At 47.7% G+C, this 26,650-nt stretch overlaps 1 long non-coding RNA gene across 1 annotated transcript in view; it reads right to left on the bottom strand.

Annotated features, from left to right (window-relative positions):
* The window catches only part of LOC135553421 (uncharacterized), a 42,042-nt gene extending 16,206 nt beyond the window's left edge, over positions 1-25,836 (bottom strand). Inside the window, exons 1-2 of the long non-coding RNA XR_010457578.1 lie at positions 25,539-25,836; positions 2,725-2,840 (exon numbers count right to left, since the gene is read on the bottom strand). This is a non-coding gene — a long non-coding RNA (uncharacterized LOC135553421). The remainder of the gene's footprint in view (positions 1-2,724; positions 2,841-25,538) is intronic.
* Positions 25,837-26,650: the final 814 nt, after the last annotated feature.

Below are 26,650 nucleotides of genomic sequence, written 5' to 3'. Positions count from 1 at the left end.
ACATTTTATTTCCTGAGGCATACGGACCACCAATGAAGATGACAGGGGGCTCCAGGCCCAGAATCTGAGTCAGACAAGAACAGGAGAAAAAGACAGTCAAGTTGGGTCTCTCGGTTTATAAAACCCCAGTTCACAGTGGGTCCCCCAGTTCACATTGGGTCCCCCAGTTCACAGTGGGTCCCCCAGTTCACAGTGGGTCCCCAGGTTTATTAAAACGTAGTACTAAAGTAGTGCACTATATAGGGAATAGGGTGCCATTTGAGATGAGTCCCAGGAGTCAGACGACAACAGGCAGAGTCCTTAGCTAGCTAGCGAATATGCTAACGTTAGCTAGCTAGCTAAACATGTGGCTATGGGCTGGCACTGGCAGTATGGGATTATTATCTGGCTAGGTAGCTATCTAGCTGTGGCCATCTGGCTAGGTAGCTATCTAGCGGCCATCTTGCTCTTATCAACAAGGCCTTTCTACTAAATAACAACATTAACATAGCTAGCTAGATAACGTTGGAATCTAGACCATAAACTAAGCTAATAACACGGACATGCGTTGCCAAACAACACTACTGTAGCAACATTAGCGCAGCTAGCTTGATAGCTAGATAACGTTGGAATCTAGACCATAAACTAAGCTAATAACACGGACATGCGTTGCCAAACAACACTACTGCCACCTTCAGGTTTGGAGTATTTTAACAAGGCTGAGTGGCTGAAGACGTCAAGGCCTTTGCTGTGTGAACACAAAGGAGATTTCTCTGGAGTTTTCCCTCGCCACCGTGCTTCTACACAAAGGAGATTTCTCTGGAGTTTTCCCTCACCACCGTGAACACAAAGGAGATTTCTCTGGAGTTTTCCCTCGCCACCGTGAACACAAAGGAGATTTCTCTGGAGTTTTCCCTCGCCACCGTGAACACAAAGGAGATTTCTCTGGAGTTTTCCCTCGCCACCGTGAACACAAAGGAGATTTCTCTGGAGTTTTCCCTCGCCACCGTGCTTCTACACCTGCATTGCTTTCTGTTTGTGGTTGTAGGCTGGGTTTCTGTACAGCACTTTGAGATATCAGCTGATGGAAGAAGGGATTTATATAAATACATGTGATTGACTGACTGACTGGCTGGCTGACTGACTGACTGGCTGACTGACTGACTGGCTGGCTGGCTGGCTGACTGGCTGGCTGACTGGCTGACTGGCTGACTGGCTGGCTGGCTGACTGGCTGACTGGCTGACTGACTGGCTGACTGGCTGACTGACTGGCTGACTGGCTGACTGACTGGCTGGCTGGCTGACTGGCTGACTGGCTGGCTGGCTGACTGGCTGACTGGCTGGCTGACTGGCTGGCTGACTGGCTGGCCGACTGGCCGACTGGCTGGCTGACTGGCTGACTGACTGGCTGGCTGACTGACTGGCTGACTGGCTGACTGGCTGACTGACTGGCTGACTGGCGACACTCTGTTCGGAGGTGTTAAGTGATGTCGACTAGAAAACATTTGACATTCCTCCGGGTGTCTCTGAGCTACGAGGAACGTTTGGTCTTTGAGTCGCTGTTTGACCTCAAGGAGCTTCCAACAGTTGAGACTGTTTTTTTATTGACTTATTTCACCTTTATTTAACCAGGTAGGCAAGTCGAGAACAAGTTCTCATTTACAATAGCGACCTGGCCAGGATAAAGCGAAGCAGATCGACACATACAATGACACAGAGTTACACATGGAGTAAAACAAACATACAGTCAATAATACAGTATAAACAAGTCTATATACGATGTGAGCAAATGAGGTGAGATAAGGGAGGTAAAGGCAAAAAAAGGCCATGGTGGCAAAGTAAATACAATATAGCAAGTAAAACACTGGAATGGTAGATTTGCAGTGGAAGAATGTGCAAAGTAGAAATAAAAATAATGGGGTGCAAAGGAGCAAAATAATGAATTAAATACAGTAGGGAAAGAGGTAGTTGTTTGGGCTAAAATATAGGTGGGCTATGTACAGGTGCAGTAATCTGTGAGCTGCTCTGACAGTTGGTGCTTAAAGCTAGTGAGGAGATAAGTGTTTCCAGTTTCAGTGCTTGTTGTATTTGGTTCCAGTCATTGGCAGCAGAGAACTGGAAGGAGAGGCGGTGTGTTGCCAGACAGAGAGGACTGAAACCCTTCGACAACAGCAACGTGTCCCTGTCCTCTACATATTCAGGCCCTGCTGAACGGACTAAGGGAACTACTGTAATAACTTGATGAGTTGTTCACAACTGTTGTGTGGCATATATATACACATATATACAGTGCCTTGCGAAAGTATTTATACGGAGACTTGATTACACACAGGTGGATTGCATTTATCATCATTAGTCATTTTGGTCAACATTGGATCATTCAGAGATCCTCACTGAACTTCTGGAGAGAGTTTGCTGCACTGAAAGTAAAGGGGCTGAATAATTTTGCACGCCCAATTTTTCAGTTTTTGATTTGTTAAAAAAGTTTGAAATATCCAATAAATGTCGTTCCACTTCATGATTGTGTCCCACTTGTTGTTGATTCTTCACAAAAAATACAGTTTTATATCTTTATGTTTGAAGCCTGAAATGTGGCAAAAGGTCGCAAAGTTCAAGGGGGCCGAAAACTTTCGCAAGGCACTGTATATACATATATACAGTGTGTGTGTGTGTGTGTGTGTGTGTGTGTGTGTGTGTGTGTGTGTGTGTGTGTGTGTGTGTGTGTGTGTGTGTGTGTGTACGTACCTTAGTAAGTTCTCTGCCCCGGCTCTCATCCTCATCTGTCTGATGATCTGTTGGTTGAGACTGGCTCTCTCATTCTGCAGCTTGGAGCGGCCCGTCAGGGCTAGTGGGTTACATCCCTACAGAACAGAGAGGAGGAGGACAGAGGGCATTAGTATCTGAGGACCCTTCTGTCAGGGCTAGTGGGTTACATCCCTACAGAACAGACAGGAGGAGAACAGAGGGCATTAGTATCTGAGGACCCTTCTGTCAGGGCTAGTGGGTTACATCCCTACAGAACAGAGAGGAGGAGAACAGAGGGCATTAGTATCTGAGGACCCTTCTGTCAGGGCTAGTGGGTTACATCCCTACAGAACAGAGAGGAGGAGAACAGAGGGCATTAGTATCTGAGGACCCTTCTGTCAGGGCTAGTGGGTTACATCCCTACAGAACAGAGAGGAGGAGAACAGAGGGCATTAGTATCTGAGGACCCTTCTGTCAGGGCTAGTGGGTTACATCCCTACAGAACAGAGAGGAGGAGAACAGAGGGCATTAGTATCCGAGGACCCTTCTGTCAGGGCTAGTGGGTTACATCCCTACAGAACAGAGAGGAGGAGAACAGAGGGCATTAGTATCCGAGGACCCTTCTGTCAGGGCTAGTGGGTTACATCCCTACAGAACAGAGAGGAGGAGAACAGAGGGCATTAGTATCTGAGGACCCTTCTGTCAGGGCTAGTGGGTTACATCCCTACAGAACAGAGAGGAGGAGAACAGAGGGCATTAGTATCTGAGGACCCTTCTGTCAGGGCTAGTGGGTTACATCCCTACAGAACAGAGAGGAGGAGAACAGAGGGACCTTCTGTCAGGGCTAGTGGGTTACATCCCTACAGAACAGAGGGGAGGAGAACAGAGGGCATTAGTATCTGAGGACCCTTCTGTCAGGGCTAGTGGGTTACATCCCTACAGAACAGAGAGGAGGAGGAGAACAGAGGGCATTAGTATCTGAGGACCCTTCTGTCAGGGCTAGTGGGTTACATCCCTACAGAACAGAGAGGAGAACAGAGGGCATTAGTATCTGAGGACCCTTCTGTCAGGGCTAGTGGGTTACATCCCTACAGAACAGAGAGGAGAACAGAGGGCATTAGTATCTGAGGACCCTTCTGTCAGGGCTAGTGGGTTACATCCCTACAGAACAGAGAGAGGAGAACAGAGGACATTAGTATCTGAGGACCCTTCTGTCAGGGCTAGTGGGTTACATCCCTACAGAACAGAGAGGAGGAGAACAGAGGACATTAGTATCTGAGGACCCTTCTGTCAGGGCTAGTGGGTTACATCCCTACAGAACAGAGAGGAGGAGAACAGAGGGCATTAGTATCTGAGGACCCTTCTGTCAGGGCTAGTGGGTTACATCCCTACAGAACAGAGAGGAGGAGAACAGAGGGCATTAGTATCTGAGGACCCTTCTGTCAGGGCTAGTGGGTTACATCCCTACAGAACAGAGAGGAGGAGAACAGAGGGCATTAGTATCTGAGGACCCTTCTGTCAGGGCTAGTGGGTTACATCCCTACAGAACAGAGAGGAGGAGAACAGAGGGCATTAGTATCTGAGGACCCTTCTGTCAGGGCTAGTGGGTTACATCCCTACAGAACAGAGAGGAGGAGAACAGAGGGACCTTCTGTCAGGGCTAGTGGGTTACATCCCTACAGAACAGACAGGAGGAGAACAGAGGGCATTAGTATCTGAGGACCCTTCTGTCAGGGCTAGTGGGTTACATCCCTACAGAACAGAGAGGAGGAGAACAGAGGGCATTAGTATCTGAGGACCCTTCTGTCAGGGCTAGTGGGTTACATCCCTACAGAACAGAGGAGGAGAACAGAGGGCATTAGTATCTGAGGACCCTTCTGTCAGGGCTAGTGGGTTACATCCCTACAGAACAGAGAGGAGGAGAACAGAGGGCATTAGTATCTGAGGACCCTTCTGTCAGGGCTAGTGGGTTACATCCCTACAGAACAGAGAGGAGGAGAACAGAGGGCATTAGTATCTGAGGACCCTTCTGTCAGGGCTAGTGGGTTACATCCCTACAGAACAGAGAGGAGGAGAACAGAGGGCATTAGTATCTGAGGACCCTTCTGTCAGGGCTAGTGGGTTACATCCCTACAGAACAGAGAGGAGGAGAACAGAGGGCATTAGTATCTGAGGACCCGTCTGTCAGGGCTAGTGGGTTACATCCCTACAGAACAGAGAGGAGGAGAACAGAGGGCATTAGTATCTGAGGACCCGTCTGTCAGGGCTAGTGGGTTACATCCCTACAGAACAGAGAGGAGAACAGAGGGACCTTCTGTCAGGGCTAGTGGGTTACATCCCTACAGAACAGAGAGGAGGAGAACAGAGGGCATTAGTATCTGAGGACCCTTCTGTCAGGGCTAGTGGGTTACATCCCTACAGAACAGAGAGGAGGAGAACAGAGGGACCTTCTGCCAGGGCTAGTGGGTTACATCCCTACAGAACAGAGAGGAGGAGAACAGAGGGACCTTCTGTCAGGGCTAGTGGGTTACATCCCTACAGAACAGAGAGGAGGAGAACAGAGGGCATTAGTATCTGAGGACCCTTCTGTCAGGGCTAGTGGGTTACATCCCTACAGAACAGAGAGGAGAGAACAGAGGGCATTAGTATCTGAGGACCCTTCTGTCAGGGCTAGTGGGTTACATCCCTACAGAACAGAGAGGAGGAGAACAGAGGGCATTAGTATCTGAGGACCCTTCTGTCAGGGCTAGTGGGTTACATCCCTACAGAACAGAGAGGAGGAGAACAGAGGACCCTTCTGTCAGGGCTAGTGGGTTACATCCCTACAGAACAGACAGGAGAACAGACTGTTAGCATCTGTACTCAGAGACTGGACTGGTGTCATGAGGCTGGGTTAGTCAGGTGAGAGACCTTGTTGACTGTATTGTTCTTGGGATGCAATACAAAACCCTAGAAAAGACCTGTGGGCTGTGCAATAAAAAAACCTAGAAACGACCTGCGTGGAGTGGGCTGTGCATACCTACCTCACCCAGCGGGCCTCCGCGGGCCTCACCCAGCGAGCCTCCGCGGGCCTCACCCAGCGGGCCTCACCCAGCGGGCCTCCGCGTGCCTCACCCAGCGGGATCACCGTACCTAACCCAGCGGGCCTCCGCGTGCCTCACCCAGCGGGATCACCGTACCTAACCCAGCGGGATCACCGTACCTAACCCAGCGGACCTCACCCATTCCTTTCTCTGAACTCAACTCTGACTGAAGTAGACAACTTACTGTACATCGACCTAACATGTAAACATCCCCCCCAAAAATAAAATATGATTTACTTACAATATTGTTTCGCCAAATAAAACACTACTGTAACAAGTGGAACCAGAATGACGTCACCTGTCAGGTGTTGTTCATAATGCAGACTGTTCCGCAACACAGCAATACTGGGTGTTTGTAAATGGCTTCATAGACTAGTCATTAATCACCTTATAAAAACTAGAATAAAGACAAGGAGGTGTGGCTTGGCAAGGTCAGAGAGCAGCTATTGTTGAGAGAGAGACACAGAGAGAGAGACAGAGACACAGAGAGAGAGACAGAGAGAGAGAGACAGAGAGACACAGAGAGAGACACAGAGAGAGAGAGACACAGAGAGAGAGAGAGAGGGACAGACAGAGAGACAGAGACAAAGAGAGACAGAGACAAAGAGAGAGAGAGAGACAAAGAGAGACAAAGAGAGACAGAGAGACAGAGAGACAGAGAGACAGAGAGACACAGAGACACAGAGACACAGAGACACAGAGACAGAGAGACACAGAGAGAGAGAGAGACAGAGAGACAGAGAGACACAGAGAGACACAGAGAGAGAGACACAGAGAGAGAGAGACACAGAGAGAGAGAGACACAGAGAGAGAGAGACACAGAGAGAGAGAGACACAGAGAGAGAGAGACACAGAGAGAGAGCGAGAGGGACAGACAGAGAGACAGAGACAAAGAGAGACAGAGACACAGAGAGACAAAGAGAGACAAAGAGAGACAAAGAGAGACAGAGAGAGACAGAGAGAGACAAAGAGAGACAGAGACAAAGAGAGACAAAGAGAGACAAAGAGAGACAAAGAGAGACAGAGAGAGACAGAGAGAGACAGAGAGAGACAGAGAGAGACAGAGAGAGAGAGAGACAAAGAGAGACAGAGACAAAGAGAGACAAAGAGAGACAAAGAGAGACAAAGAGAGACAAAGAGAGACAGAGAGAGACAGAGACAGAGAGACAGAGAGACAGAGACAGAGAGACAGAGAGACAGAGAGACAGAGAGACAGAGAGACAGAGAGACAGAGAGACAGAGAGACAGAGAGACAGAGAGAGACAGACAGACCTGTAGAGGCTCTGATCGCTGTATGGAAATAAGACCACTCCATCAGAGGGAGGAGCCTCCCAGGGCTTGGCCCTATGACAATACACCATCAATACCAGTTTATTAGGCTCATTCAGAATGATGTCATGATATTTATGACAACATTTGACTCAAAAGGAAGCTGTAACCTCCGTCACAATACCCATCCCTGGACTGTGTGTTTTAAGATGTTGTTGTCACTAAGGAAACCCCCGCAGGTAAAATATAAGCTGTTATAAACTCTGGCATCCCACATGACACCCTATCCCCTACATAGTGCACCACTGGCACCCTATCCCCTACATAGTGCACCACTGGCACCCTATCCCCTACATAGTGCACCACTGGCACCCTATCCCCTACATAGTGCACCACTGGCACCCTATCCCCTACATAGTGCACCACTGGCACCCTATCCCCTACATCACATATGTCAGAGTCAAGGCCCGCGGGCCACATCCGGCCCACGAGAAGGTTTTTACGGCCCCTGGGATGATCTTGATTTATTATTAGAACCGGCCCGCAGACCGCAGCAAGCCGGCAGCCCGCAGATCTTTTACACGCACCAATACTACATTTCCCACAATGCAACGGTGACGCACCGAGCAGTAGGCTGCTTCATTTCAATATTTATTGGCACAGCAGTCGTCAGCATCACAGTAAAATTAACTTTCAGATACACAACTCCGAGACGAAATGTTTCTGTGTGAAATGGCTTTTCTGTGTGACATTACGAGTCATCTGAATGCAATGAACTTGCAGCTGCAGGGTCGGGATCATGTCATCTCTGATATGTACAGTACAGTGAAGGCATTTAAAACCAAACTGACTCTGTGGGAGACGCAGATGCGGAAAGAAAATTTGAGCCACTTTCCCAGCTGCCAGACCATGAAAGAGAAGCTCTCTACCAGTGCGTTCCCGAGCGCACAGTTGGCTGATAAAATAGGTATGCTTGCCGCTGACTTTCGACGCCGATTTGCTGACTTTGAAGCACAAAAAGCAGGTTGGAACTGCTCGGTAACCCATTTGCTGTTGACGTGGAAAGCTCACCACCAAACCTCCAAATGGAGTTGATTGACCTCCAATGCAATGATGCACTGAGGGCAAAATATGCGGCAGTGGGTGCTGCGGAGTTCGCCCGTTTCCTCCCCGACACAATGCCCCAGCTGCGCATCCAGGCTGCTCAAACGTTGTCTATGTTTGGCAGCACATACCTGTGTGAACAACTTTTTTCTTTGATGAACCTGAACAAAACATCACACAGAAGTCGACTTACTGCTGAACACCTCCACTCAATTCTGAGGATTTCCTCAGCTCAGAGCCTTACCCCGAACATTGATGAACTTGTGGAAAAGATGGGACACCACCAAGTATCACCCTCAACCTCAAACAAGTGAACATTACTGTGCAATCACATATTTAGAGTTTTTACTCAGTTCAAGTTTAAAAGTTAAAGTTTAATATTTGTTTTCACTGCATGTTACTTCTCCTTAAACAAAGTGTTGTTTTTGATTAATAGATTTTTGCACTTTATTTTATTGTATTTCAATCCAATTATATTTTAAAAATATTTCAGTTGAGTGGATGATAGAAAATTGCTATTATTGTTTTTTTCTTTGAAGTAAATTTAGCCCACTTTTGCTAAAATAGAAAATATAGGCTACTGATGGTGCCTTGAATACCGGTTTCTTTCATTTAATGTTCATGTTATGGGGATTTTTATATAAAGGAAATTTGTCTTTTGTGTCTGTTGAAAATTAAAGATTACTGACAGAGCCATAAGAAAATATTGCTTTATTTATCTGATCATATTGGAATATATTTGTTAGGTTTTCAGTAGGTTCAATTAGGTTCACTAGACTATATGCGTCATTTAAAAATTTTTCAATGAACATTCGAACAGTCCGGCCCTCGGCTTGTAGCTAAATTTTTTATTTGGCCCTCCGTCCATTTGACTTTGACACCCCTGCCCTACATAGTGCACCACTGGCACCCTATCGCCTACATAGTGCACCACTGGCACCCTATCCCCTACATAGTGCACTGCTTCCCTGTGGGTTCCGTTGCTGAAAATGGTTCAGTCAAAGAGGTTCACAACTACCAGCTCTGATCCACACAGACATTACCACATTCCTCTAGCTAGCACCAGCTCTGATCCACACAGAGAGATCACCACATTCCTCTAGCTAGCACCAGCTCTGATCCACACAGAGAGATTACAGTCCCCACAACCATCCTCTAGCTAGCACCAGCTCTGATCCACAGAGAGATTACCACATTCCTCTAGCTAGCACCAGCTCTGATCCACAGAGAGAGATTACCACATTCCACTAGCGAGCACCAGCTCTGATCCACACAGAGAGATCACCACATTCCTCTAGCTAGCACCAGCTCTGATCCACACAGAGAGATTACAGTCCCCACAACCACCCAGGGCAGTTCCCACAACCACCCAGGGCAGTCTCCACAACCACCCAGGGCAGTCTCCACAACCACCCAGGGCAGTCTCCACAACCACCCAGGGCAGTTCCCACTACCACCCAGGGCAGTCTTTCTCAACCCCAGGCTAGTCCCAAATAGGGATTAACACGGGTAACTGGGAATACTTCACATTTACAGAAGAAAATGTAATGGCAAGACCCGGAAAACAACAACATTTTCCCCCAATTTGGCACTACTGCAAATCCACAACATGAGCAGCATCAGATTAGCAAAATATAAATAGCACATTATCCAAATAGGTTGTCAATGGAAGCCTTTAGCCTAGCATATTTACTACACACAATAGGTTGTTAATGGAAGCCTTTAGCCTAGCATATTTACTACACACAATAGGTTGTCAATGGAAGCCTTTAGCCTAGCATATTTACTACACACAATAGGTTGTCAATGGAAGCCTTTAGCCTAGCATATTTACTACACACAATAGGTTGTCAATGGAAGCCTTTAGCCTAGCATATTTACTACACACAATAGGTTGTCAATGGAAGCCTTTAGCCTAGCATATTTACTACACACAATAGGTTGTCAATGGAAGCCTTTAGCCTAGCATATTTACTACACACAATAGGTTGTCAATGGAAGCCTTTAGCCTAGCATATTTACTACACACAATAGGTTGTCAATGGAAGCCTTTAGCCTAGCATATTTACTACACACACTAGGTTGTCAATGGAAGCCTTTAGCCTAGCATATTAACTACACACAAAAGGTTGTTAATGGAAGCCTTTAGCCTAGCATATTTACTACACACAATAGGTTGTTACTGGAAGCCTTTAGCCTAGCATATTTACTACACACAATAGGTTGTTAATGGAAGCCTTTAGCCTAGCATATTTACTACACACAATAGGTTGTTAATGGAAGCTTTTAGCCTAGCATATTTACTACACACAATAGGTTGTCAATGGAAGCCTTTAGCCTAGCATATTTACTACACACAATATGTTGTTAATGGAAGCCTTTAGCCTAGCATATTTACTACACACAATAGGTTGTTAATGGAAGCCTTTAGCCTAGCATATTTACTACACACAATAGGTTGTTAATGGAAGCCTTTAGCCTAGCATATTTACTACACACAATAGGTTGTTAATGGAAGCCTTTAGCCTAGCATATTTACTACACACAATAGGTTGTTAATGGAAGCCTTTAGCCTAGCATATTTACTACACACAATAGGTTGTTAATGGAAGCCTTTAGCCTAGCATATTTACTACACACAATAGGTTAATGGAAGCCTTTAGCCTAGCATATTTACTACACACAATAGGTTGTTAATGGAAGCCTTTAGCCTAGCATATTTACTACACACAATATGTTGTTAATGGAAGCCTTTAGCCTAGCATATTTACTACACACAATAGGTTGTTAATGGAAGCCTTTAGCCTAGCATATTTACTACACACAATAGGTTGTTAATGGAAGCCTTTAGCCTAGCATATTTACTACACACAATAGGTTGTTAATGGAAGCCTTTAGCCTAGCATATTTACTACACACAATAGGTTGTTAATGGAAGCCTTTAGCCTAGCATATTTACTACACACAATGTCACCATTAATCAATCCAAAACACACATAATTGACACTGCTGGACTGAACAAATGCATTGAATAAACCCTACAGGAAACCCCAACAGTTTAACCTATAAAATAACGTGTCTCTTTGAGATGTCATTGTGACTCTTCATAAAGTCACACATTTTATTGGCCCGATGGACAATCCACTACGTTAGGCATCTCTGTCACAGACAATATTCTGTCTTCTACGGTCCTAGAGCCTACAGGCTGTGATCCAACCCAATCCCACCGAAACCCCAAATCCTGACTCCTGTCTCGCGTAAAAATTCCTACCTTTATTCTGTAACCCATAGGCTGCATTATGAAAGCACATCGAGCCTACGCATGTTAAAATACCTCTAGAATACACCCCCCCCCCCCCCCCCGGCCCCACGTCTCGTATTGCTGACGGAAGAGTTTAGGGTAGAGAACATGTGATCTACAAAGCGATATGAGAGTAAATATGAATACAGTTGGTCCACGTTAAAATACCTTGAATATTTAAAAACTATTCTCTACTCTTCATCTCTCCGTTATTGATGAGCTGATCGGCTTTTGAAAATCCTCGAATCCATTTAGAAAAAATATTTGGGTCATTCATTGAAGGAGGTTATCAAGCAAGATCATTTGACTTTAGTTGACTGCCGTTACACAGGCGTTGTATATAGTCAGAGTGTGTAGCCAAGTCAACAAGGCTATAGTCAGAGTGTAGCCAAGTCAACAAGGCTATAGTCAGAGTGTGTAGCCAAGTCAACAAGGCTATAGTCAGAGTGTGTAGCCAAGTCAACAAGGCTATAGTCAGAGTGTGTAGCCAAGTCAACAAGGCTATAGTCAGAGTGTGTAGCCAAGTCAACAAGGCTATAGTCAGAGTGTGCAGCCAAGTCAACAAGGCTATAGTCAGAGTGTGTAGCCAAGTCGACAAGGCTATAGTCAGAGTGTGTAGCCAAGTCAACAAGGCTATAGTCAGAGTGTGCAGCCAAGTCGACAAGGCTATAGTCAGAGTGTGTAGCCAAGTCGACAAGGCTATAGTCAGAGTGTGTAGCCAAGTCGACAAGGCTATAGTCAGAGTGTGTAGCCAAGTCGACAAGGCTATAGTCAGAGTGTGTAGCCAAGTCAACAAGGCTATAGTCAGAGTGTGCAGCCAAGTCGACAAGGCTATAGTCAGAGTGTGTAGCCAAGTCGACAAGGCTATAGTCAGAGTGTGTAGCCAAGTCGACAAGGCTATAGTCAGAGTGTGTAGCCAAGTCGACAAGGCTATAGTCAGAGTGTGTAGCCAAGTCGACAAGGCTATAGTCAGAGTGTGTAGCCAAGTCGACAAGGCTATAGTCAGAGTGTGTAGCCAAGTCAACAAGGCTATAGTCAGTGTGTAGCCAAGTCAACAAGGCTATAGTCAGAGTGTGTAGCCAAGTCAACAAGGCTATAGTCAGAGTGTGTAGCCAAGTCAACAAGGCTATAGTCAGAGTGTGTAGCCAAGTCAACAAGGTGACACAGCGCCCCCCTTCTTATTTGGGGAGAACCCTGGTGTACTGACCAGATATTGGCTTTAAACACTTTTTTTTTTTTAAAGAAAAATGGACACTTCCATTTTGTCAATATTTCCCCAGAAGTCTCTAAGACCAATATTTCCCCAGAAGTCTCTAAGACCAATATTTCCCCAGAAGTCTCTAAGACCAATATTTCCCCAGAAGTCTCTAAGACCAATATTTCCCCAGAAGTCTCTAAGACCAATATTTCCCCAGAAGTCTCTAAGACCAATATTTCCCCAGAAGTCTCTAAGACCAATATTTCCCCAGAAGTCTCTAAGACCAATATTTCCCCAGAAGTCTCTAAGACCAATATTTCCCCAGAAGTCTCTAAGACCAATATTTCCCCAGAAGTCTCTAAGACCAATATTTCCCCAGAAGTCTCTGAGACCAATATTTCCCCAGAAGTCTCTAAGACCAATATTTCCCCAGAAGTCTCTAAGACCAATATTTCCCCAGAAGTCTAAGATCAATATTTCCCCAGAAGTCTCTAAGACCAATATGAAGGGGGGATAATATGAAACCCAAGGAACGTCTTCCTGATTGGGCCTTGAGATACTGCAGCCGGCTGACATCCATTCAGTCAGGTGTCGATCTGACTCTTAAGTCACTGGAGAGAAACAGCGTACTGTAGGGGTCGATTTATGTCCCGAACCTTCCAGAGTCCCGTTACAAACGGTCCCAGAACAGGGTCCCGTTAAACACGGTCCCAGAACAGGGTCCCGTTAAAAACGGTCCCAGAACAGAGTCCCGTTAAACACGGTCCCAGAACAGGGTCCCGTTAAACACGGTCCCAGAACAGGGTCCCGTTAAACACGGTCCCAGAACAGGGTCCCGTTAAACACGGTCCCAGAACAGGGTCCCGTTAAACACGGTCCCAGAACAGGGTCCCGTTAAACACGGTCCCAGAACAGGGTCCCGTTAAACACGGTCCCAGAACAGGGTCCCGTTAAACACGGTCCCAGAACAGGGTCCCGTTAAACACGGTCCCAGAACAGGGTCCCGTTAAACACGGTCCCAGAACAGGGTCCCGTTAAAAACGGTCCCAGAACAGGGTCCCGTTAAAAACGGTCCCAGAACAGGGTCCCGTTAAAAACGGTCCCAGAACTGGGAACAGTCCAAGTACTCACAAAGCATCTCAGTATAGGAGTGCTGATGTACGATCAGCCCCCCCGCCCCTTTAATTCATTATTATTTAACAGACTAAACTGATCCCAGATCAGCACAACTACATTGAGAGGCTCTTTATGAAAACCGGCCCAGGACAGAGTCCTATTAGAGTTCATTAGTAACGGAGCTCAACCTGGAACAAAGACTCTCAGTCTCTCTCAGCTTCGGTCTGGACCAACAGACTGGGGACTGTCTGCTGGCCACTAACAAGCCCCCAATAACAAGCCCCAAGTTATATTCTGCAGTCCAAATGGCACCCGACATAAGTGCACTACTTTGACCAAGGCCCTATGGGCCCGGTGAACAGGTGGGGGGCATAGTAAATCAGGGAACAGTCGAGTTAGCTGCCTCTCTCGTCTTTGGACAGACTACTGAAGAGACCCTCTCCATTGAACCATTCAGACTGAAGGAGGAGTGTAACGTTAAACATAAAGAACAACATGAATGTAGAGCCACGGTTCATCACGGTAAACATCATTATGCAAACTGTCTAATTGGACAGGAGGATAGAAACAAGGTCAGAGTTCACCCTCACGGTTTAATTTTCCCTGCAGCAGCACGATATAAATGAGGGTTTGGCTACAAACACGGTTAAACCCTAATTAAAGGGAAGTAGCTGGAGTCTTTCTTAAAGGGATGATTGAATGTTATTTTGCAGTAGAAACACAGGGGCTTTTTACTGTTTCCTCTGACATTGTCCAGACAGACTGCAGAGGCAGAGGTTGTACCAACTGGAACCCTACTCCCTATACAGTGGTACTACTATAGACCAGAGCCCTACTCCCTATATAGTGGTACTACTATAGACCAGAGCCCTATTCCCTATATAGTGGTACTACTATAGACCAGAGCCCTATTCCCTATATAGTGGTACTACTATAGACCAGAGCCCTATTCTCTATATAGTGGTACTACTATAGACCAGAGCCCTATTCCCTATATAGTGCACTACTATAGACCAGAGCCCTATTCCCTATATAGTGGTACTACTATAGACCAGAGCCCTATTCTCTATATAGTGGTACTACTATAGACCAGAGCCCTATTCCCTATATAGTGTACTACTATAGACCAGAGCCCTATTCCCTATATAGTGGTACTACTATAGACCAGAGCCCTATTCCCTATATAGTGGTACTACTATAGACCAGAGCCCTGTTCTCTATATAGTGGTACTACTATAGACCAGAGCCCTATTCCCTATATAGTGCACTACTATAGACCAGATTCCCTATATCGTGGTACTACTTTAGACCAGAGCCCTATTCCCTATATAGAGGTACTACTATAGACCAGAGCCCTATTCCCTATATAGTGCACTACTTTAGACCAGAGCCCTATTCCCTATATAGTGCACTACTTTAGACCAGGGCTATGTAGGGAATAGGGCTCTGGTCAGGGAAACAGCAGAGGTTTGGGAACCCGGCCTGAAACCGCGTTACCATGGCATCTCACAGAATTATCGGCAGACCAGGAGTTGAGCGGCGAGTCTGTGGAGCATTTGTTAGAGCAGCATAGTAAATCACTGAGCTCATTCTCACCAGGCAGAGGAGACGAGACACACAGAGCAGGAGACAAGAGACAGAGCGAGACAGACAGCGAGCGAGAGACTAGAGACAGCGAGCGAGGGACTAGAGACACAGAGCGAGGGACAGAGCGAGGACACAGAGCGAGGGACACAGAGCGAGGGACACAGAGCGAGAGACGAGACAGATAAAAGGGCCAATGCTCCACTTAACTGAAAACTCCACCAACGCCGAACACTGTTTCCAAATCCCAAATGTTGTTAAAACATGACCAAATCACCAGGACTCCTGTATGTCTTATTGCCCTGTGGTTTCCTGAATGTGCAAACTTCTTCAGACAGAGACCGAGCTTTGGCTTGACAAGCCTGCTTACAGGAGTGGGAAAGGTTGCTGGGGTGTGTGAAGACACTATGGAAAAACTCAAATCACTGTTCCATGAAATATACTGTTGCGTTCTACACGAGAGAGAGAGCTAGAGAGAGAGAGAGCTAGAGAGAGAGAGAGCTAGAGAGAGAGAGAGAGAGCTAGAGAGAGAGAGAGAGAGCTAGAGAGAGCTAGCGAGAGAGAGAGAGCTAGCGAGAGAGAGAGAGCTAGCGAGAGAGAGAGAGCTAGCGAGAGAGAGAGAGCTAGCGAGAGAGAGAGAGAGCTAGCGAGAGAGAGAGAGAGCTAGCGAGAGAGAGAGAGAGCTAGAGAGAGAGAGAGAGCTAGAGAGAGAGAGAGAGCTAGAGAGAGAGAGAGAGCTAGAGAGAGAGAGCTAGAGAGAGAGAGAGAGAGCTAGTGAGAGAGAGGGAGAGAGAGAGAGAGCTGGAGAGAGAGAGAGAGAGAGAGAGCTGGAGAGAGAGAGAGAGAGCTGGAGAGAGAGAGAGAGAGCTGGAGAGAGAGAGAGAGCTGGAGAGAGAGAGAGAGCTGGAGAGAGAGAGAGAGCTGGAGAGAGAGAGAGAGAGCTGGAGAGAGAGAGAGAGCTGGAGAGAGAGAGAGAGAGCTGGAGAGAGAGAGAGAGAGCTAGAGAGAGAGAGAGCTGGAGAGAGAGAGAGAGAGAGAGAGAGAGAGAGAGAGAGAGAGAGAGAGAGAGAGAGAGAGAGGGGAGAGAGAGAGAGAGAGCGCGAGAGAGAGAGAGCTGGAGAGAGAGAGAGCTGGAGAGAGAGAGGGAGAGAGAGAGAGAAACTTCTGTATGTGTGATGTCTACTGTTAATTTTTATTGTTTACCTTACTTGCTTTGGCAATGTTAACACATGTTTCCCATGCCAATAAAGCCCCTTGAATTGAATTGAATTGAGAGAGTGAGCTGGAGAGAGCTGGAGAGAGAGAGCTGGAGAGAGAGAGCTGGAGAGAGAGAGAGAGCTGGAGAGAGAGAGAGAGAGCTGGAGAGAGAGAGAGCTGGAGAGAGAGAGAGAGAGAGAGCTGGAGAGAGAGAGAGAGAGCTGGAGAGAGAGAGAGAGAGAGAGAGAGAGAGAGAGCTGGAGAGAGAGAGAGAGAGAGAGCTGGAGAGAGAGAGAGAGCTGGAGAGAGGTGGAGAGAGAGGTGGAGAGAGAGAGGTGGAGAGAGAGAGCTGGAGAGAGAGCTGGAGAGAGAGAGCTGGAGAGAGAGAGTTGGAGAGAGAGCTGGAGAGAGAGCTGAGCTGGAGAGAGAGAGAGAGAGCTGGAGAGAGAGAGAGAGAGCTGGAGAGAGAGCTGGAGAGAGAGAGCTGGAGAGAGAGAGAGAGAGAGCTGGAGAGAGAGAGGTGGAGAGAGAGAGAGAGAGAGCTGGAGAGAGAGAGAGGTGGAGAGAGAGAGCTGAGAGAGAGAGGTGGAGAGAGAGAGCTGGAGAGAGAGAGAGTGGAGAGAGAGAGCTGGAGAGAGAGGTGGAGAGAGAGAGCTGGAGAGAGAGGTGGAGAGAGAGGTGGAGGAGAGAGCTGGAGAGAGAGAGCTGGAGAGAGAGCTGGAGAGAGAGAGAGAGAGAGCTGGAGAGAGAGAGAGAGAGAGAGAGAGAGAGCTGGAGAGAGAGAGAGAGAGCTGGAGAGAGAGGTGGAGAGAGAGCTGGAGAGAGAGGTGGAGAGAGAGCTGGAGAGAGAGAGAGAGAGCTGGAGAGAGAGAGAGAGAGAGAGAGAGAGCTGGAGAGAGAGAGCTGGAGAGAGAGAGCTGGAGAGAGAGGTGGAGAGAGAGGGTGGAGAGAGAGGTGGAGAGAGAGAGAGCTGGAGAGAGAGAGAGAGAGCTGGCGAGAGAGAGAGCTGGAGAGAGAGAGAGAGAGCTGGAGAGAGAGAGAGAGAGAGCTGGAGAGAGAGAGAGAGAGAGCTGGAGAGAGAGAGAGAGAGAGCTGGAGAGAGAGGTGGAGAGAGAGAGCTGGAGAGAGAGAGAGAGCTGGAGAGAGAGAGAGAGCTGGAGAGAGAGAGAGAGAGCTGGAGAGAGAGAGAGAGCTAGAGAGAGAGAGAGCTGGAGAGAGAGAGAGAGAGAGCTGGAGAGAGAGAGAGAGCTGGAGAGAGAGAGAGAGAGCGGGAGGGAGAGAGAGAGAGAGCGGGAGGGAGCTGGAGAGAGAGAGATAATGACATTTGTAATGTCTTTATTGTTTTGAAACTTCTGTATGTGTGATATCTACTGTTAATTTTTATTGTTTATTTCACTTTATATATTATCTACCTTACTTGCTTTGGCAATGTTAACACATGTTACCCATGCCAATAAAGCCCCTTGAATTGAATTGAGAGAGAGAGAGAGCTAGAGAGAGAGAGAGCTAGAGAGAGGGAGAGCTAGAGAGAGCTAGAGAGAGAGAGAGCTAGAGAGAGGGAGAGCTAGAGAGAGGGAGAGCTAGAGAGAGGGAGAGCTAGAGAGAGGGAGAGCTAGAGAGAGAGAGAGCTAGAGAGAGGGGGAGAGCTAGAGAGAGAGAGAGCTAGAGAGAGAGCTAGAGAGAGAGAGAGCTAGAGAGAGGGAGAGCTAGAGAGAGAGAGAGCTAGAGAGAGGGAGCTAGAGAGAGGGGAGAGCTAGAGAGAGGGAGAGCTAGAGAGAGAGAGAGAGAGAGAGAGAGGAGAGCTAGAGAGAGAGAGAGAGCTAGAGAGAGGGAGAGCTAGAGAGAGGAGAGCTAGAGAGGAGAGCTAGAGGGAGAGCTAGAGAGAGAGAGGGAGAGCTAGAGAGAGAGAGCTAGAGAGAGGGAGAGCTAGAGAGAGGGAGCTAGAGAGAGGGAGAGCTAGAGAGAGGAGAGCTAGAGAGAGGAGAGCTAGAGAGAGAGAGAGCTAGAGAGAGAGAGAGCTAGAGAGAGAGAGAGCTAGAGAGAGGGAGAGCTAGAGAGAGAGAGAGCTAGAGAGAGGGAGAGCTAGAGAGAGGAGAGCTAGAGAGAGGGAGAGCTAGAGAGAGAGAGAGCTAGAGAGAGAGAGAGCTAGAGAGAGAGAGCTAGAGAGAGGGAGAGCTAGAGAGAGAGAGAGCTAGAGAGAGGAGAGCTAGAGAGAGCTAGAGAGAGCGGTCTAAGTCCCACCGTCTCCCTTGATCATCAGACTCATAACCAGAGCATTAATAGACAGAGGAAGTCTGCTACAAAGCCTAAGGCCAGACTCTCTTCACAGGGAGATCAGGGCAGCTTGACTACAACAAAGACCCGTTCAACACCTCAACCCCAATCCTTTTCATCGCAGCACTAACTACAGGTTGACTAAGACTCTCTTCACAGGGAGATCAGGGCAGCTTGACTACAACAAAGACCCCTTTCAACACCTCAACCCAATCCTTTTCATCGCAGCACTAACTACAGGTTGACTAAGACTCTCTTCACAGGGAGATCAGGGCAGCTTGACTACAACAAAGACCCCTTTCAACACCTCAACCCAATCCTTTTCATCGCAGCACTAACTACAGGTTGACTAAGACTCTCTTCACAGGGAGATCAGGGCAGCTTGACTACAACAAAGACCCGTTCAACACCTCAACCCAATCCTTTTCATCGCAGCACTAACTACAGGTTGACTAAGACTCTCTTCACAGGGAGATCAGGGCAGCTTGACTACAACAAAGACCCCTTTCAACACCTCAACCCCTTTCAACACCTCAACCCAATCCTTTTCATCGCAGCACTAACTACAGGTTGACTAAGAAAAACAAGCCTCTGCCTGGGCGGAAACACAAATATGTGACTGCACTGGTTCAGCCGGTGAGAACGGTGACAGCCAGAGTCAACATGTTACGCCACGGTGGAGTCACATGACACCCTACGGACCCTGGTCAGAAGTAGTGTTCAGTCTAACATAGGGAATAGGGTGCTACGTGGGACATACAGTCTAACATAGGGAACAGGGTGCTACGTGGGACATACAGTCTTACATAGGGAATAGGGTGCTACGTGGGACATACAGTCTAACATAGGGAATAGGGTGCTACGTGGGACATACAGTCTTACATAGGGAATAGGGTGCTACTTGTGACATACGGTCTTACATAGGGAATAGGGTGCTAATTGGGACATACAGTCTTACATAGGGAATAGGGTGCTACGTGGGACATACAGTCTTACATAGGGAATAGGGTGCTACTTGTGACATACAGTCTTACATAGGGAATAGGGTTCTAATTGGGACATACAGTCTAACATAGGGAATAGGGTTCTAATTGGGACATGCCCATTACTCCACGACAGGCTAGTGAATTATCTTCCTCCATAGATAAAGGTTACGGGACACTGTGAATATCTTACGACCGTGACCTTTGGACTCCAGAGTGGCGCAGTGGTCTAAGGCACTGGGCCTCACTATAGTCCCTGGTTCGAATCCAGGCTGTATCACATCCGGACGTGATTGGGAGTCCCATAGAGGCGTGGTGAACAAAAGGCCGTCAATGGAAATAAGAATCTGTTCTTAAACTGACTTGCCCAGTTAAATAAAAGGTTTTAAACAAATAAATGAGAAAGAGACAGCAGACAACCTGTACAGATGGTCTTTATGGTGATCTATTTACTAGGCTCTATACCCTGGGCTCCTGTACAGATAGTCTTTATGGTGATCTATTTACTAGGCTCTACCCTGGGCTCCTGTACAGATAGTCTTTATGGTGATCTATTTACTAGGCTCTACCCTGGGCTCCTGTACAGATAGTCTTTATGGTGATCTATTTACTAGGCTCTACCCTGGGCTCCTGTACAGATAGTCTTTATGGTGATCTATTTACTAGGCTCTACCCTGGTCTTCTGTGGATATCTATTATACAATTGAAAAGTCAACCATTTGAACGACATCCTGTTTCTCCAGAAACTAAACCCCTTTCTCCAGAAACTAAACCCCTTTCTCCAGAAACTCCCAGGAATCCCAGATTCAATCCAGGAGAAACTACATATCTGAAGAATAACTCTGGTTTCATGACAGGTCTTTCATGGGTTGTGTCCCAAATGGCCCCTATAGGGCACTACTTTAGACCAGGACCCCTATAGGGCACTAATTTAGACCAGGGCCCCTATAGAGCACTACTTTAGACCAGGGCCCCTATAGAGCACTACTTTAGACCAGGGCCCCTATAGGGCACTACTTTAGACCAGGGCCCCTATAGGGCACTACTTTAGACCAGGAAGGACCCATTGCAGATAGTGTACCATTCGACCAGGGCCCATAGGGAAGAGTGTACCATTCGACCAGGGCCCATAGGGAAGAGTGTACCATTCGACCAGGGCCCATAGGGAAGAGTGTACCATTCGACCAGGGCCCATAGGGAAGAGTGTACTATTCGACCAGGGCCCCATAGGGAATAGTGTACCATTCGACCAGGGCCCATAGGGAATAGTGTACCATGTACCATTCGACCAGGGCCCATAGGGAAGAGTGTACCATTCGACCAGGGCCCATAGTGAAGAGTGTACCATTCGACCAGGGCCCATAGGGAAGAGTGTACCATTCGACCAGGGCCCCATAGGGAAGAGTGTACCATTCGACCAGGGCCCCATAGGGAAGAGTGTACCATTCGACCAGGGCCCATAGGGAAGAGTGTACCATTCGACCAGGGCCCATAGGGAATAGGGTACCATTTGGGACATGCCCTAGGCCTACTGTAAAAGGAATGTTATGGGGGCAACGACCGATGCCTGGCTGGGCCTCATCCTCCATATCTCTGTCAGATGAAAGACACTGGGAAAAGAACCTCAATGCAGGGATGGGACATGCCACTGTCCTCCAAACTTTACCTTTAGGAAAGGGGGACACCTAGTCAGTTGGGAAAAGGGGGGGGAATTACCTAGTCAGTTGGGGAAAGGGGGGATACCTAGTCAGTTGGGAAACGGGGGGTACCTAGTCAGTTGGGAAAGGGGGGATATCTAGTCAGTTGGGAAAAGGGGGGATACCTAGTCAGTTGGGAAAAGGGGGGGATACCTAATCAGTTGGGAAAAGGGGGGGATACCTAGTCAGTTGGGAAAAGGGGGGATACCTAGTCAGTTGGTAAAAGGGGGGGTTATACCTAGTCAGTTGGAGGAAAGGGGGAATACCTAATCAGTTGGGAAAAGGGGGTGATTACCTAGTCAGTTGGAGAAGGAGGGGGGATACCTAGTCAGTTGGAGGAAAGGGGGGATACCTAGTCAGTTGGAGGAAAGGGGGGATACCTAGTCAGTTGGGGAAAGGGGGGATACCTAGTCAGTTGGAGGAAAGGGGGATACCTAGTCAGTTGGAGGAAGGAGGGGGGATACCTAGTCAGTTGGAGGAAAGGGGGGATACCTAGTCAGTTGGAGAAGGAGGGGGGATACCTAGTCAGTTGGAGGAAAGGGGGGATACCTAGTCAGTTGGAGAAGGAGGGGGATACCTAGTCAGTTGGGGAAAGGGGGATACCTAGTCAGTTGGGGAAAGGGGGGGATACCTAGTCAGTTGGGGAAAGGGGGGATACCTAGTCAGTTGGAGAAGGAGGGTGGATACCTAGTCAGTTGGGAAAAGGGGGAGGGATACCTAGTCAGTTGGAGAAGGAGGGGGGATACCTAGTCAGTTGGAGAAGGAGGGGGATACCTGGTCAGTTGGGAAAAGGGGGGATACCTAGTCAGTTGGAGAAGGAGGGGGATACCTAGTCAGTTGGAGAAGGAGGGGGATACCTGGTCAGTTGGGAAAAGGGGGGGATACCTAGTCAGTTGGAGAAGGAGGGGGATACCTAGTCAGTTGGGAAAAGGGGGATACCTAGTCAGTTGGAGGAAAGGGGGGATACCTAGTCAGTTGGAGAAGGAGGGGGATACCTAGTCAGTTGGAGAAGGAGGGGGATACCTAGTCAGTTGGGAAAAGGGGGATACCTAGTCAGTTGGAGAAGGAGGGGGATACCTAGTCAGTTGGAGAAGGAGGGGGGATACCTAGTCAGTTGGGAAAAGGGGGATACCTAGTCAGTTGGAGAAGGAGGGGGATACCTAGTCAGTTGGAGAAGGAGGGGGGATACCTAGTCAGTTGGGAAAAGGGGGATGCATAGTCAGTTGGAGAAGGAGGGGGATACCTAGTCAGTTGGGGGAAAGGGGGATACCTAGTCAGTTGGAGGAAAGGGGGATACCTAGTCAGTTGGAGGAAAGGGGGGGATACCTAGTCAGTTGGAGGAAAGGGGGGATACCTAGTCAGTTGGAGGAAAGGGGGATACCTAGTCAGTTGGAGGAAAGGGGGGATACCTAGTCAGTTGGAGGAAAGGGGGATACCTAGTCAGTTGGAGGAAAGGGGGATACCTAGTCAGTTGGAGGAAAGGGGGATACCTAGTCAGTTGGAGAAAGGGGATACCTAGTCAGTTGGAGAAAGGGGGATACCTAGTCAGTTGGGGGAAAGGGGGATACCTAGTCAGTTTCTCAACGGAAAGCCTTCAACCTCAATGGGTCTTCCGCAATTAACCCAACCCCTCAATCAGAGAGGTGAGCGGGGGGGCTATGGACGTCATCAGCACCCTGGGAACAGTTGTTGTTGGGGGTTAACTGCCTTGCTCAAGGGCAGAACGGCAGATTGTTCCATCTTGCCGTCTCGGGATTCAAACCAGCGACCTTTTGGTTACTGGCCCATTGAGATGAACTGCTAGGCTACCTTCATAATGGCTGCTGCCGTTACTGCTAGGCTACCTTCATAATGGCTGCTGCCGTTACTGCTAGGCTACCTTCATAATGGCTGCTGTCGTTACTGCTAGGCTACCTTCATAATGGCTGCTGTCGTTACTGCTAGGCTACCTTCATAATGGCTGCTGTCGTTACTGCTAGGCTACCTTCATAATGGCTGCTGTCGTTACTGCTAGGCTACCTTCATAATGGCTGCTGTCGTTACTGCTAGGCTACCTTCATAATGGCTGCTGTCATTACTGCTAGGCTACCTTCATAATGGCTGCTGTCGTTACTGCTAGCTAGCATGACGACGAAAAGGGCAGTTATCGGGAAAACTAGCAGTATTTCAATCTTCTCGATGGAGCAGCGTGGAACCTGTGGATAAAGATCCAGTTTGGGACAGATCCCATCTCTGCGTTGAGATACGTTGTCTCGCCCATATCTCTCGCCCATACCGCCGCCCATACCGCTCGCCCCATACCGCTCGCCCATACCTCTCGCCCATACCTCGCCCATACCTCTCGCCCAGACCTCGCGCCCAGACCTCGCGCCCAGACCTCGCGCCCAGACCTCGCGCCCAGACCTCTCGCCCATACCTCTCTCCCATACCTCTCGCCCATACCTCTCGCCCATATCTCTCGCCCATACCTCTCGCCCATACCTCTCTCCCATGCCTCTCTCCCATGCCTCTCTCCCATACCTCTCTCCCATACCTCTCGCCCATACCTCTCGCCCATACCTCTCTCCCATACCTCTCTCCCATACCTCTCTCCCATATCTCTCCGAGTCCACAGTGTGTTAATGGAAACATGATTGTGCGTCCGACTCCTGAGCAGCTCAGTGTAAACACGCCGTTACGGTTTGGTATCTTCTAGCAGACTGCCAAGCTCTCTCTCTAAACCTCGCCAGCTTGGTATCCAGGGGGGTGTTTCCTCAGAAAGACACACACCACAGACAGGAACACAAACACACAGGCAGGAAGCAGCACACACACACACCTCAGTAGATAAAAGCATTCCATAAATACCTGATAATGTATTCACAGTAGGCTGTGAGATATAGGTCCATTAGGCTGGCCACTATCACACACACACGCCCAATACTCCCTAATAGTTCCTGTCTTAGCAAAGTAATGGGAGCAATAGGATATAACGTTTATGTTCTTTCACCCTGGTCCTGTCTTTAAATGGACCAAGTGATCAGTTGCTCATCCACAGATTGAGATATTTTGGCTCAAACACATTAAGGAAATAAATTCCACAAAGGAACTTTTAACATGGCGCACCTGTGAATTGAAATGCATTCCAGGTGACTACCTCATGAAGCTGGTTGAGAGAATGCCAAGATTGTGCAAAGCTGTCATCAAGGCAAAGGGTGGCTATCTGAAGAATCTCAAATCTCAAATATATTTTAATTACCACACCTTTTTGGTTACTACATGATTCCATGTGTTATTTCATAGTGAAGATGTCTACACTATTATTCTATAAGGTAGAAAATAGTCAACATAAAGACAATCCCTTGAATGAGTCGGAGTTAGGCACAGGTTTTGCAGCTCTACAATGTTTTAATGTCGATTCTTGTATCTCACCACATTAGTTATTAACACAATGATTTAGCAATCAGTAGTGTTGTGACAAGGTAGGGGTGGTATACAATAGATAGCCCTATTTGGTAAAAGACCAAGTCCATATCAGAGCAAGAACAGCTCAAATAAGCAAAGAGAAATGACAGTCCATCATCACTTTAAGACATGAAGGTCAGTCAATACGGAACATTTCAAGAACTTTTCAAGTTTCTTCAAGTGCAGTCGCAAAAACCATCACACGCAACTGCCGTATGTTCCAATACGATAGCGACCAATGACATTAAGTGGCCACTGCCACACCTGCCAATCAGTCAAACCCATTAAAAACCGCAGATAGCGTTATCGTATTAAAAACAGGGTATAAACCAATAACCTAACAGGTAGTGCGTCAGACATCAACACCGGTTGTTTTGATAGAGATGAAATACATCAGAAATACATCCACTAGGCCGCTATTCATTTCAGTGAAAGCAGAAACACTGCGTTTATAACAGACAAGAGTCCATTCATAAGTGAACGGTTTGTAACACATTAATCGTTATGAACGTCCCCCGCGTAACCGCGCTATCATCTCTATCATAAAAACTTAAAATCACTCACCTTTTTAAAATATCCATTCTGACCCGCTCGGTCCTTGATTCCGTTGGTAAGTATTGTATCCGTCATTCTGAACTTTTAAAACGCAGCCAAAAGCTTCGAAGAAATACGGAAAACGGGAATATCGTTGTGAGCCTGTTATTCAACAGGTGCCGCTTTCCCAGCTATTACAATCAGCCACTGGTTCGGTCGCTCGTCTATTCGTTATGTGACATCACTCTCCCAGACAGTCGCTATTCTCCGCGCAGCTAAACTAGAAACCCCACCCCGAGAGTGTGACGGCAGCGGATCGCAGCGCAGACAAAACGGTAAAGTTATCAGTATCTTTAGTTGCAGTGTGTTGCTTTTGTAGGTAGGCGGGGCTCCAATCGCTCCTCTTGAGTATTTGCATAAGAGGCGTCGCCCTCTGCCCAGGAGCCTGCTTCATGGTTGTACGCGGAAGGATCCTTTGCCTTTAGAGAATGTTTTATGATACAGAAGTATGCAAGAAAACACATTCCATATGTTTGGCTTAGCCTACTTTTCTTTTATGACTTTTCTTCTTGTTTCTCTCACCTACATAGAGAACAGCACCTTATAGCTGCAAGCAGCAATGAACGGGGTCCACAGGATGACAAAGATCAGAGTGGATGTACAGTGGTTTGAATACCAAACCTAACATGCTTCCTCATGGTAATGTTTTTGATGACTCTAAAACGTTTCAAGAGCGGTGAGTGTGAATAACAAGTCAGTGACTGACAGTGGTGAGTGGTGGTGAGTGGGAATAACAAGTCAGTGACTGACAGTGGTGAGTGGGAATAACAAGTCAGTGACTGACAGTGGTGAGTGGGAATAACAAGTCAGTGACTGACAGTGGTGAGTGGGAATAACAAGTCAGTGACTGACAGTGGTGAGTGGTGGCAGTGGGAATAACAAGTCAGTGACTGACAGTGGTGAGTGGGAATAACAAGTCAGTGACTGACAGAGGTGAGTGGGAATAACAAGCCAGTGACTGACAGTGGTGAGTGGGAATAACAAGTCAGTGACTGACAGAGGTGAGTGGGAATAACAAGCCAGTGACTGACAGTGGTGAGTGGGAATAACAAGTCAGTGACTGACAGTGGTGAGTGGGAATA

The sequence above is a fragment of the Oncorhynchus masou genome, chromosome 2, assembly GCF_036934945.1.
Source record: "Oncorhynchus masou masou isolate Uvic2021 chromosome 2, UVic_Omas_1.1, whole genome shotgun sequence".
In the NCBI taxonomy this organism is placed as follows: domain Eukaryota; kingdom Metazoa; phylum Chordata; class Actinopteri; order Salmoniformes; family Salmonidae; genus Oncorhynchus; species Oncorhynchus masou.
Note: the sequence above shows the minus strand (reverse complement) of the source record. Positions and strands in the feature narration are given on the sequence as shown.